General features: G+C 36.2%; 1 pseudogene; it reads left to right on the plus strand.

Moving 5' to 3' along the window:
- Positions 1–10965: 10965 nt before the first annotated feature.
- On the plus strand, positions 10966–12074 carry LOC116114539 (annotated as a pseudogene).
- Positions 12075–14106: the final 2032 nt, after the last annotated feature.

Genomic DNA, 14106 nt, shown 5'->3' on the forward strand with positions numbered 1-14106 from the left:
AACAACTCCTTGCAGCAATATATTCAGCCTCGGCAGTAGATAGGGATATGATCCTGCCCAATCCGTATCACTATATCCAACCAAGCAACTATTAGAATCAAATGAGTACCAAATACCAAAATCACACGTACCTGAAACATATTTCATAATTCTTTTCACTGCATTTAGGTGCAACTCAGAAAGGTTAGCTTGAAGCCCAGCACAAACACCAACACTAAAACAAAGATTAGGTTGGCTTGTAGTTAAGTAAAGAAGGCTTCCTATTATGCTTCGGTACATCTTAGTGTCTACCTTTTTACCATGTTCATCTTTGGACAGCTTAAGGGTAGCATCATAGGAGTTCTATCATGTTTTGTACTCTCTAGACAAAATATTTTTAACATGTTTCTAGCATACCTAGATTGGGAAACAGACATGCCATTTTCCAATTGTTTAATTTGAAGACCAAGAAACATATTCAACTCCCTTGCCATACTCATCTCAAACTCATTTTTCATCAGGCTAATGAATTCAAGTGCATGTGAGTGAGATGTAGAACTGAACACAATATCATCAATGTAAATCTGTGCACACAAGATTTCATTGTTAACACGCTTGATAAAATGGGTTTTGTCGGCATTACCTTGTTCATAGCTATGCTTAAGAAGGAAAGTTGTCAACCTTTCATACTAGGCCTTTGGAGCTTGCTTCAACTTGTAAAGGGCTTTCTTCAATCTAAACATATGATTGGGTTTGTGGGGGTCTTGAAAGCTAATCGGTTGTTCAACATACACTTCTTTAGTGAGCATCCCATTTAAGAAGGCGCTTTTGACATCCATTTGGAACAATTTGATCTTGAGGCAGCAGGCAACAGCAAGTAGTAAGCAGATTGACTCAAGTTAGGCAACATGGGTGAAGCTTTCATAAAAGTCAATTCCCTCCACTTGGTATACCCTTGGGCTACAAGCCTAGCTTTGTTCCTCACAACATTACCAAATTCATTAGTTTTATTCTTAAAAATCCATGTTGGTACCTATTATGTTGATTCCTTTAGGCTTCGGCACAAGTGTCCACACATCATGCCTTTCAAATTGTTCTAATTCTTCATGCATGGCTTCAATCCAATTCTCATCTTCCAGTGTTTGTTTGGCATTCTTTTGCTCTGCAAGGGACACATAACAAAGATGGTTAATTTCATTTTGTCTTCTCCTTCTTATAACCATTATCTCATTTGGATCTCTAATCAGGTTGAAAGAAGATAAGCTTTCTGTATCCACGTTGGTGGATCTTTTCTTCTTTGATTCCTTCTTTGAGTAATCTCATTAGAAAGATCAACAACCAGCTCAATCCCTTCATTTTGCAACGACGAATCAGAGGATGAATCTTACAAGGAGTAGATCTAGTTGCTGCAGCACCAAAACTATGTGGAAACACGTTTGAAGAGGACTTAGGATCATGAGGTTCAGTTGTGTTCACACCATCTTGTGTGGGCACATGAGGAGCATACATGTCTTGAATTTCACATTCTTGAGAATATTCTGAAAAGTCTTCTGCATCACTAAACACGACATTAATGGATTCTAAAACTTTCTTAGAATGCATGTTATAGATCCTAAATGCACGACTATTGGAAAAATATCCAATGAAAACTCCTTCATCACTCATAGAATCAAACTTACCTAAATTCTTTCTATCATTCAAAATGTAGCATTTGCATCCAAACACATGAAAGTAAGAGAGATTAGGTTTCTTACCTATCCACAGCTCATAAGGAGTTTGAAGGGTACCTTTTCTAAGAAAAATCTGTTTGAAATATGACAAGCCATATTAATAGCTTCAGCCCGAAGTCTTGTAGGAAGCTTTTTGGCATTAAGCATCACCCTAGCCAGTTCTTGCAACACTTGGTTTTTCCTCTCCACTACACCATTTTGTTGAGGTGTTTTTGGTGTTGAGAATTCATGGAATATGCCCTACAAATCACAAAAATTAGCAAAATCAGCATTCTCAAATTCCTTACCATGGTTACTCCTAATTCTTACAATCTTTGTAGCATTGGAACTCTTCCCAACAAGCAACCACTTAGCTAATTTTTGAAATGTATTAAAGGAATCAGATTTCTCACGTAAAAAGTCAACCCAAGCAAACCTTGAAAAATCATCAACATAGACAAACACATACCTCTTACCTCCTAAACTCTCGGTTTGCATAGGACCTATTAGGTCCATATGGAGCAATTCCAAAACACACGAGGTATTGAGATTAGATAAAGCTTTATGAGAGATCTTGGTTTGTTTACCTTGTTGACATGGACCACACACATTACCTTTTGGAGGTTCAAGTTTCAGTAGCCCTTTAACAATTTCCCTTTTTGAAAGACTTACAAAATCTTTGAAATTCATGTAACCAAGTTTCTTATGCCACAAGTTAGTGTAATCAATCTTAGAGTTGAAACATGACACACGGTTCGAAAGAAAATAACAATTGTCATTGGATCTTTTTCCTTCTAGTAAGGACATACCTTCATCATTCAAGATTTGACATTTGTTCTTGGAAAATTGAACCATAAAATTCTTATCACAAATTTGACTAATACTAATCAAATTAACTTTCAAACCCTCAACAAGTAAGACATCATTGAAAACTGGAAAATAAGGTAAAACAATCGATCCCTTACCAAGAATTTTACCTTTCTTACCATCACCATAAGTAACATATCCACTATCAACTAATTCAAGTTTATACAAAAGAGACTTATTTCCTATCATATGTCTAGAACAACCACTATCCAAATACCAAAGATCATTTTGAAATGCAAGCAAGGAGGTATGAGACACAAGGCAATTCACATCAGACTTGGGTTTCCAAATTTTTTTTTGGAAGAAAAACCATTTTTAGCATGAGTACTCACATTGGAAGACAAGTTATGGTTTTCAAGAATTCTTTTCAAATATACAATGAACTTGAAGCATCTAGGTCTAATGTGACCTTTTCTATTACAAAAGTGACAAATAGGAATGAATTTCATTACCTTCATTGCTTGTCTTATAGCGACAACCTTAGCAGGAGTTTCGATAGCTCTAACAAATTTGCATGCACTAGAAGTTGTTGTGTTAGCACCAAAACTAAAGCCCACCATATTGGATCTCCGAAGGATTTTCTTTGACCAAGGACTTTATCAAGCTTGAGAGAACCTGCATTTAACTTATCAATAATGGCCTTAGCCTCAGTTAGTTCAGTAGTGAGAACAAGAATATTTTTCGACAAGGCTTTCTTTTGCTTCAACAAGGTAGCATTCTCAATACCAAGAGATTGCAACTTCTTCATGGCCTTTAGCCATTGGTCATACATCTTATCGTAAGCTTCTTGTTGTTCAACATAAATGTCAATAGTGTCATCTGAACACCCACTCTTACCACCTTCTTGATTCACGGTGAAGGCAAGAACATTTTCATCATCACCCGAATCATCTTCGTCACTCTCATCTTGCTCACTCTCACTCAAAGCAGTAGCCATAGCCTTACCTTTCTTCCTTTTTAGTGTGTTAACACACTTAGATTGTATATGCCTATAGCCCTCACATTCAAAACACTTGATGCCTTTATTTTTCTTTTCTCTATCTTTTTGAAAAGGCACTGGGGGTTTGATGGTCATAAGGCTTTTTCACAAAAGGTTTTCGGCCATTTCCACTATCAAAAGGCTTTTTCATGTTTTTCTTAAGAAACTTAGCAAAGTTTTTTGTAAGTAAAGCACAATTTTCATCATCCAAGGAATTAAAATCACAATCATCAAAAGGATCAAAATCAACCTCATGTTTGAGAGCCAAACCTTTGCTCGATTTTTTTTATCCTATCATTTCAGGTTCAGTTCATAGGTTTAGAGAGAGCCAATGAGTTCATCAATGTACACGACATCCACATCACGACATTCTTTTATGGTGGTCACTTTTAACATAAACCTTCGAGGTAGAGAGAAAAGAACCATCCTAACAAGTTCAGCATTAGGATATGTTCTTCCCAAAGCAAAACATTCATTAGAAATATCACAAACTCTACTATAAAAGTCATTTATAGTCTCATCATCATCCATGTTCAGATTTCAATATTAGTCACAAGTCTTCTAAGTCTATTTCATTTAGCAGTACTAGTTCCTTCATTTTTTACTTGTAGCCTATTCCAAGCATCCTTAGCAAGCTCACAATTAGCTATGACTTTCATTTGGTTCACATTAACAGCATTGAAAAGAGCATGAATGACTTTAGAGTTATAATTTACAACAGTTAACTCATCAGCAATCCAACTAGCAACCGGTTTTGGTATAGACACTTCATTTTCAGCAATAACTAGGGTTGTCCAACCATTCACAACTATGGACCAAACTCTTTCATCTATAAGCTTAAGAAAAGCATGCACCCTATGTTTCCATGTATAGTAGTTGGGACCTTCTAACAAAGGTTGTCTATGAGCAGATCCTCTTTTAGTAAAGAAACTCATGACGAAAAACAATCAGATAGATGCTAACACAGCAAACGGAAATGCACACACAGACATGCATTAGATCTAAAACAAAATGCAACAACAAATCAGATTTTGTCCAAACACAGGACCAATCAGATTCACACAAAAACAAGCAAAATAGGTAAGGATCAATTGAAGCAACTTATTAGAACAAGCTCTGATACCACTTGTTAGAGTTGGTGAACTTTAGATAGCATTTAGGTACTCATTTGTAAAGTGCACCGGAAGTTTTTACCAAGTTGGTTAATGGTTATCAAGTTAAGCATGAATCAACATACATAAACAACAAAAGTAAAGCACACCAGCATATACATGTTCGGCTAAAACCACTCTTAGCCTACATCCATAGGACCTCGTCTAGATCAAAGCAAATCCACTAACAACAAACATTACAAGATATAGTTCGAAGTTGATTTTAGCTACAGCAAAGAGAACTTCCTATTCTAGTTACACTAAACACCACCCTCTGAATCTCTACTGTCTTGTCGCTCTTAGAATCTCTTCACACTAGGAACACACCTGAAGAACACTTGAGCTCCACCTAAGCTTTACATGCCAAAGCAATGCTCTAGCATCAACAATGGAACCAAGTTCCATCAGCCATTCAACAAGGATAAGATATGGTGAAGGTTTGGCATAATAACATATGGTGAACCTTTGAGCAAAAATACTCTTTGAAAATTTTAGAGCACAAGCATATAAAATATCAAAGGTTAGCTTTACAAATAAGCAAGAATGAAGATGATATAGACCAATTTCGTACTCCCCAATTCTTGCCAAGTCAGTAAACAAAGGCTGACATACGTTGGTCCAAAAAGGGAAAATATTCATCTATCTTTTGGGACCAAAACCAAAAAGGGAAAAAGCTTATGTCCTTGGACCACAAGAGGATATTGGGACACTTGTAGGTGGTGATAAGTGCTTGAAAATACACTTATACTTAGTGGTTTATAGGTATCATTTGTTGGAAATTAGGATTAATTCGCATGAATTAACTTAATTGTTTCATAAACGCACTTTTCGGGATCACAGGTATTTTTGTTGTGTTTTCAGGGAATAAGGCTCAAAAATAATATTCGGATGAGAGATGATGTTGGCGGGAGAATTTGTGACAACTGGAAACAAACAGATCGAGAATCGGAGTTGAATTGAAGAAGTTATGGAAGTTGAAGTAAAGAGAAGATTCTAGATTACGTTCCAGCTTGAGCATACCTCGGTATTTTATGAATATCTTGAGCTTCAGACATCGGATTAATACGATTCTTGGACCGTTGGAAAGCTGATTCCAAGGATATATTTCATGTGTTTATTACTTTCCCAAATTCCATTGTTATCGAGTTCAAAAATCACCATCTTTTAAGAACAGTGGAATGATGCGGGAAGAAGACCTGTAGCTACCGTGCCGCGGCACACTTTTGCCAGTAGCTACTATGCCGCAGCACAGTGCCGTGGCACAATCATGACAGCTGAAAACGTTTCCTCCATTTTTTACTAGGAAAATAGGGTTTTAAGAGTCCTAAACTAACTATAATTAAGGAAAACAAAACCCTAACCCTTGTGGGATATAAATATAAGTCTTTTAGCATTATTTTAGAAAAAAATTTGAGAGATAAAAAAAGAGAGAACAAAGATTATTCAAGAACAGAAGAAAAAGGGAGATTAAAGAAGGCTTGGAGAAGAAGAATTGGAGGAGATCATCATCAACTTCATTAATCCAACCAAGTTTCACTAAGTTTTTCTTCTTCTTTGTTATTATTATTTGTTATGAATAATACAATGATGTTCTCATATTTATTCATGAAGAACTAATTCTTTTGTGATTGAGGGTGATTTCAAAATCCTAGACATGTCTACTTATCTTTTGATCCCTCTTGGTTATGTGATTATTTCTCTGTGAATAGGGTTTAGATAGATTGTCTTAATTGTTTAAGTGCGCAATTAAATAGTTAGGATTAATTGTTTAATGCCAATTTAGGTTGTTTAGTACGGAATCGCTTTATTAACCTAAATAACTAATGGTAAAGTGTCTGCCTGCATACATGGGGGGTAATCACTCAAGATAACTAAACCGACCATATGAATTTAGCCTTGATTCAGTAGGTCTCTTGCAACTTAATGCTTTTATTACTTTGAATCTAGAGATCGTATCCTAGGTTATCTAATAAATAGGGAATTGGGTTACGACCGTGTCTAATCCAATGACTCAGTAAGGAGAGATATAACTTATCAACGTTTGGTATTTTCTGAGCTGATGTGATCAAGAGGGTAGGAAGTTAAAGAGTGCTTGTATTTTATGTAATTCATGTCTAGTGGTGGCGAATAAACCTTCAATCTAGTTTCTCTTATTTATCTCTTTCGTGATTGTTTCATTATTTTATTTTGTTTGATTTTAGTTTGATAGTTTTTGTTGAGTTTTTATAATTCTTGACAAACCCTGTTTGAAGTAGATAATTAATTGAGTTCACAAATCCTCTGCGGGAAAGACCCTTACTTACTCTTTGCTACTACACGACATTGCATTAGAATTTTGTGAGGTAAAATTAGGTGTTGCATTTGCACGCATCAGGTGGTCCTCATGACAACACAACAGATGGACAAAAAATATCTCAACTGGTAAAGATAAAAAAATGCAACTTGTGAAAAATAAGTCAGACATGCGATGTTAGCGAAAAGTATGCACACACATGAAGTAAAATACAAACTGAAATGCAACATGCATATGTCTTACATAAGTGTGCAAGCACACATCCATTGTGCACACACATAAAATGAAAAAGCAAAAGGCATAAGCCTGACATAGCTGAACACATGGAGGACACAAAGAATTCCAACTTTTTGTTTGACCACAAAGATATCTTTTCTTTTTCTTGCGGGACCACAAAAAAGTCTTACAACCTTTTAGGACCACCTAAGAAAATTGTAACACCTATAAAGTTAGCTCACACAAGAATATCATGAATCAAAATAAGCTTGATGGGCAAGACAACAAGAGAAAACGCCACATGGCAAAATGTGTTAGACAGCAGATGCTTGCATAGAAGAATGATGGGTGCACATATTTGCTCAACAATTCATTGTCCACCAAAACATAAGTTTGACAAAAATATCAACATATTTGGTTTCTTTTATAAAGACTTTATGATTTAATTTTTATAAGTATATTAATAAACGTACTTACAAGATTCTAATAATACTATATATTGTAAGTTTATATTGTAAGTTCCCACATCATCCATGTGATGTGTTTTTAATTATTTAATTTAGACATATATTTATGTGACTAATTATGTGATTAATTATATATAAAAAATAATTTACTTTACATGAGTTTAGGGGTGAAATGGAGCCGAGTCGAGTCAAGTATCTGGGTAATCGAACTCGACTCGAGTACTATAGTGCCAAATTTGAGCCTGATTGAGGCCGAGGAATCGAGTTCGAGTTCAAGTTCGAACTTGAACTCGATACCTGAAATTGGAATTCGAGTTCATATAATCGAGTTTTAGTCGAGCTGTAATCCAGTTTTATACGAGCCATAATCGAGTTCCATTATTCGACTTTAATTGAGTTCCATTATTCGACTTTAATCGAGTTCAAGTAATAGCTGTAATCTAGTTCAAGTAGGTGGGGTGCAATATTTTAGTCCAAGCAATTTTGTAAGGATTTTGGACCACCAAACTCTATCCACACACTTCAAAAACTGACAAACAACAAACAACAAAAAAATTCCAAAAAAACCTAGGTGTTAATGACCAAAAACTGATTGTCCCTTGTCAAAACAATCCTTCAACACTGACAAATGGCGAACAACCAAGGCAATCCAAGATCTAGGTTTTGAAGACCAAACCAAGATGGTTTGAATGGGACCAACCACAGTCATTTCGAATTGGTGAATCAATCACAAACAAGACTGAAATACACCAATTTTCTTGAAAAAAATAGTACGCTTTTCCCGCGAACGATGAGTCGAATGGCGATGAAAAGCATATGGATGGAAAGAGGATCTAGACCTTTCTAACGGTTGGTAGGGCATTGATTTTCGACATCGGTAACATCTTAAATCAAGCTTAGAAAAGCCAAGATGAGCGTCGACAGTAGGTGAGTTGAGGGAAAAAAATTCACTCAATGAACAATTAGTAAATGGAATACTAATAATAGAAAACATTACAAATTTTAAGTCACTTAATCATCTCAAGGGCAAAGACTATTGGAAAATATCACTAAATAAATTAGTCCTATGCATTTACCCTTAATGCAAACATACAGTAAGAACTAAGAATGACAAACAAAATTTTCAAAGGGAAAATAACTGAAAACATACCAAAAATATATAGAACCATAAATGACCTATAGCCAAACACAAATCTGAAGTACTTGAGAGGTTGATATGCTGAGACTGAGAGGAGATTAAGCAGGACAGCGACTGGTGAGGAGAGGGAAGAAAACGACGACGGGAGAGACAACAAACAGAAGTTGCGATTTCAGTTTTGAAAGAGAAATGTGAAGAATGAGAGAAGAGATATTTGTGATTAAGGGATTTTAATTTTTATTCCCAAATCGTGTTTTACATTATTTGAATAAGGGTGGATTTGCAAATTTTACAACTTATAAATTTTATATGACCTCTATTACTTTAAAAACTATCTACTTAACCCTCAAGCTTGGAAAATTTCGCGAGCCTTTCGAGTTGAGTTCAGCTGTGATCAAACTCGACTCGAAACTCTACTCGAACTACTCAAACTTGAACTTGACTCGACTAATATCGAGTCAAGTTCGAGCCAAAACTGAGCCGAGCTCGAGTTGCTCGATGTTCACCCCTATACATGACTGGAGCTACTTATTCTTATGTACTTCCGTGGAAGAAATCATTTTTCTGGCAATGAATGTCGATAAAAATTGGTAACTGTTGACTAATTACCTAATTAATACTGAGTATAATTAATGATGGACGAGCCAGGTAGTAGTCTTGTTAAACTGCTCAATATATCTTATCTAGAGCTGGGCATTTGGGACCGGACCCAAAAGCCCAGCTCCAAAACCCGGTCCTAGGACCAGTCCTTTAGAGGATCGGACCTTGGGACCAGGCCTAAGGAGGAGGGCCCGGGCGCTCCACTGGGCCTTCCTCCAAGGCCCGGGCCCAAAAATTTTTGTATTTTTTCAATATAGTCCCCTATCAAATTACTAAAACCCCCTGTTAATTTTAAAATAAATATAAATTACAAGGGCTAAAATGAAATTTTATAAAATTTATTTAAAAAAAAAAATCTTCCAGGTCTAAAAAATTTATAAAATTTATAAATTTTACCCTTAAAGAATACTAAAAATCCCCTATAAAATTTTGTTTTACCCCCAAAATATAAAAAAAAATTGAAGGGGGAAAATAAAATTATCCAAGCCCCATGGAACCAGTCCTAGGACCGGTCCTGGGCCCATGGGACCAGTCCCGACCAGGCCTAGGGCCTGGTCCGGGTCCTGGTTTTTCTCATGGGCCTGGGATCGGAGTGACTGGTCTCATTTGGGACCAGTCCTAAACGGGCCCAGGCCTGGGCTCGCAAGGGACCGGTCCCTGCCCACCTCTAAATTCTTATCCATATTCAACGCATGTAAAACGGTTGACTTTCTTGGCAGCAGTTTCTTTAAATAAAACGTTCACCAAAGTCTCCCTGTTGAATTTTCTGCTCTTCCAGTAACTGTGAAACCATTCGTAGGTACTAACAACTAGTTTATTTATTCTTTTGTCTTCCTAAATAGAGGTATAAAACGTGATCATGAAGTTTCCGAGAAACATAACCAGAGTTTGTTACACTTTTTTAAACATATAAATTTTAATTTGATGAGATCAAGATTTGATTCCTAAATCTTCTGTAGAACCTTTTAAATCACCAGATATATATATAATCTTATTTGATGAAACTATGAAAATGCAAAGCAAGAATTCCTTTAAATCATCAGATATAAATGATACTAGATTTTATAGACAAAAAAAAAAAAAAAAAAAAAAAAATGCTTCATAAATATATATCAGATACCTGATATATAAATCAAAGAGTTATACAAATAAATTTGTATTGTATTCAACAGTCTGTATATTTACTAAAACTCATATATGTTCACATGGAGCATATCTTTTAATTAAGATCTCCGATGGCTGTGCAACAATTTTACGCCACTAATGGAGGACGAATTGTAGATATTGATCAAGACTTTTCAAGATGATTAAATCATACTTCAACATCAACAACAACGCGTCCCTAATTTTTAATGTTTTCTTTGACAGTCCATCGTCATTTCTGACCCGCAAACTCCCCAACAATCTATAAATAACTAGCCCTCTCCACTAAGTTTTCACACATCAAAAATCCTTTCCTCTCTTCTCATTAATCCCTCAAACCTCTCTCAAATTAATGGCTTTCAACATGAGAAAAGATTTACTCACATTTGCTCTATGGGAGTTTTTGCCTTGGCATTATTCCCAACATGTGATGTCTCAAAACTGTGGCTGTGCTGCAAACTTGTGTTGCAGTGAGTTTGGTTACTGGGGCACTGGCGATGCCTACTGTGGCAAGGGGTGTAAGGAGGGTCCTTGCACCTCAACACCGTCGACACCATCGCCGTCCAACTAGTGGTGGTTTTGTTGCTAGTATTGTTACAACTGCATTTTTGATGGGATAAAGAATCAAGCAGATGCAAGTGTGCTGGAAAGAGCTTCTAACAAGAGATGGATTTATTAGTGCTGCTAACTCGTTTTCTGAATTTGGATCAGGCACCGGATGAATCCAGCGTGAGATTGCTGCATTTTTGTCCTGTTACTCATGAAACTGGACGTAAGTTTTGTTTCTCTCTTTTAATTGGTTGATATTCTCTCTTTTTTGCATGAAAAGACACTATCCATGAGCAAAGCCTCCAACTTGGTGCGAGTATGATTTGATCCAAAGACCAGCTGATTTAACCTCAAGTGATCCAACTTACTGAATTAATTAAATAGATCAATTCAAATATCACAAGAGAGAACTCTTAATATAGAAATTAGAAAAACTTGTCTTTTTATGTAACATATCAAAATATTTTCACAATCATCTATTGTAGAAATAGTTTCAACTAAAAAATTTAATTAAATTCATGCAACCTTGATTCCTTACTCCAATTTTGCAGATTTATGCTACACTGAAGAGATGACAAGTCAAATGCCTACTGCGAAACACAAACACACAGTACCCATGTGTCGCCGGAAAGAAATACTACGGCCGTGGACCAATGCAGCTACCTGGAACTACAACTACGGAGCTTGCGGAAAAGATATCGGATCGATGGACTCAACGCTCCCGAAACAGTGTCAATGACCCTGCTGTCTCTTCAAGGCTGCCTTGTGGTTCGGATGACCAACGTTCACTCAGTTATGAACCAGGGCTTTGGGGCTACAATTCAGAAAATAATGGCGCTCTTGAATGCGGTGGAAGCAACCCGACAAGGTTAACGCTCGATCGGATATTATACTGATTATTGCAAGCAGTTCGGTGTTGATCCTGGCCAGAACCAGTCATGCTAGATGCTTAATTTCAGAGCTTTTAGTTATAATTAAGTTTGGTGATGAAATAGTACTTGTTTCATAAGAGTTGTTTTATTAAACAATTTTTTGAGTACAAATCTGTTGGAGTTTTAGAACTCGAACGAATAAAATGAATAAAGAGAAATTATAAATTTAAGTATGATAAATTTCTTTAATTTTTTTTCAATAGTATTATTTATAAATTGAGGTGTTTTTGGATATATTTCAATATTACTAACCCTGAGATTAATATATCAGTAATAATAACTTACAAAGATTTTATACAAAGCAATGTAACAAAAATAAATAAAAGAATAAATATAATGAGTTTGACTTTTTGTTTCAATCTTCTATTCATTTTTTGCCACCTCATTTGTATGTAAATCTTTTAAGTTAGTATTATTGATTCAATAGTATACGCACATGGACATCATCATGTTATAATAATACTAAATATACAAAATCTTATACAAATTCCATGTATTCAAATTAGAATAAATGAGTATGTATAAAAGTCCATCAATATATAAATGAGTGTTGGGTTAAACCTATTTGATAAAAATGTTGATCCCCTCGTTATTATATTTATGAAATGTTTCATTCAATAATTCATAACTTTGAAACTTGTGGTTATGAAAGCTGTTAGAATTTGAGGTGGGCTGACTCCTCACCCAATAAGACCTATTGAATAGGAGGATTACCCCTCTATAACCCAATAGGCTTGAGCGTGCCTAGTCGATGTGAGACTCCAACACTCCCCTCACGGTCAAGCCCATTGTGGGTCATACTGTTATTGGAGGTAGTTGCGGCTCTAACTCCTCACCCGCTGGTCAAGCGCTCAGCTCAACTGAACCTGGATCTGATACCATGATAGAATTTGAGGTGGGTCTAACTCTCCACACAATAAGACCTTGTTGAATGGGAGGATTACCACACCACAGCAGCAATCAGCCAATTATTCTCACACTAGTTTCAATCAAGAGCTTCCATTGTATCCTCAATCACTTCAGTTTGGAGGTATACAACAGATTCAATATTCCCAGCCATCTTGCAATAGTTTCAACACTCCACCCATCCTCGCAAGTGAATTCATCCAACCTCAACGACTGTGTTTAAAGGATCAAATGTGTCTATACCTATGTCTACTCAACATCTACCTATTGCGCTCCTCAAACAGTGACATATCAGATGGTATGTTGATTCTGGAGCTACGAAAATATGACAGTTGACACTAGTAATCTGCTGGTTAAAAGTGGTTATCAAGGCGATTCTCAGGTGCAAGTTGGAAAGGGCAGGTTGTTCCCATCACTACATAGGTATGTCTTATGTTCCATCTCACTCTACTAAGAGACTTTTGGATTAAGATATGCTTTGTGTTCCTCAATTAAAAAGAATTACTTAGTATTCTAAATAACTAAGGACAATGATGTTATGTTGATTTCACTAAATTGTTGTTAATAAAGGATAAAACCACCAGGAAGTCTTGCTTCAAGGAGGTTTGCAAGATGGACTTTATCAACTGCAGATTTCTCCAAGTCTACAAAAGTTCTACCTTCAACAATAACTCAGATTCTATTCTTCGATCGATATTAAGTGGTATCAGAGTCAGGTTTAATTGAGCTGAGCGCTTGACCAGCGGGTGAGAAGTTAGAGCCAACAACTACCTCCATCAACAGGCATGACCCACCATATGGGCTTGACCGTGAGGGGGAGTGTTGGAGTTCCACACCGACTAGGCATGCTCAACCCTATTGGGTTATAAGAGGGGGTAATCCTCCCATTCAACAAGTCTTTATTGGGTGAGGAGTCAAACCCACCTCAAATTCTATCAAAAGCAATTACTAAGTAGTAATCATATGTAATGTCTTAGATTAAATTTTCCATCTAATGAATATATTTTAATTGTTGTTTCAGTACAACAATGATAATGATGAATATAAGTGAAGTCCTACATAGTTCCTAATTGGAAGGCATTGATGGTCGCTTTCACAAACATGCTCGCACCAGCTTTCGATGTGCTAGCACCGAGACTGAAACTCAAACCATACCAATCTCCGAAGGATTTTCCTT

This window comes from Pistacia vera, unplaced genomic scaffold (assembly GCF_008641045.1).
Source record: "Pistacia vera cultivar Batoury unplaced genomic scaffold, PisVer_v2 Contig712, whole genome shotgun sequence".
In the NCBI taxonomy this organism is placed as follows: domain Eukaryota; kingdom Viridiplantae; phylum Streptophyta; class Magnoliopsida; order Sapindales; family Anacardiaceae; genus Pistacia; species Pistacia vera.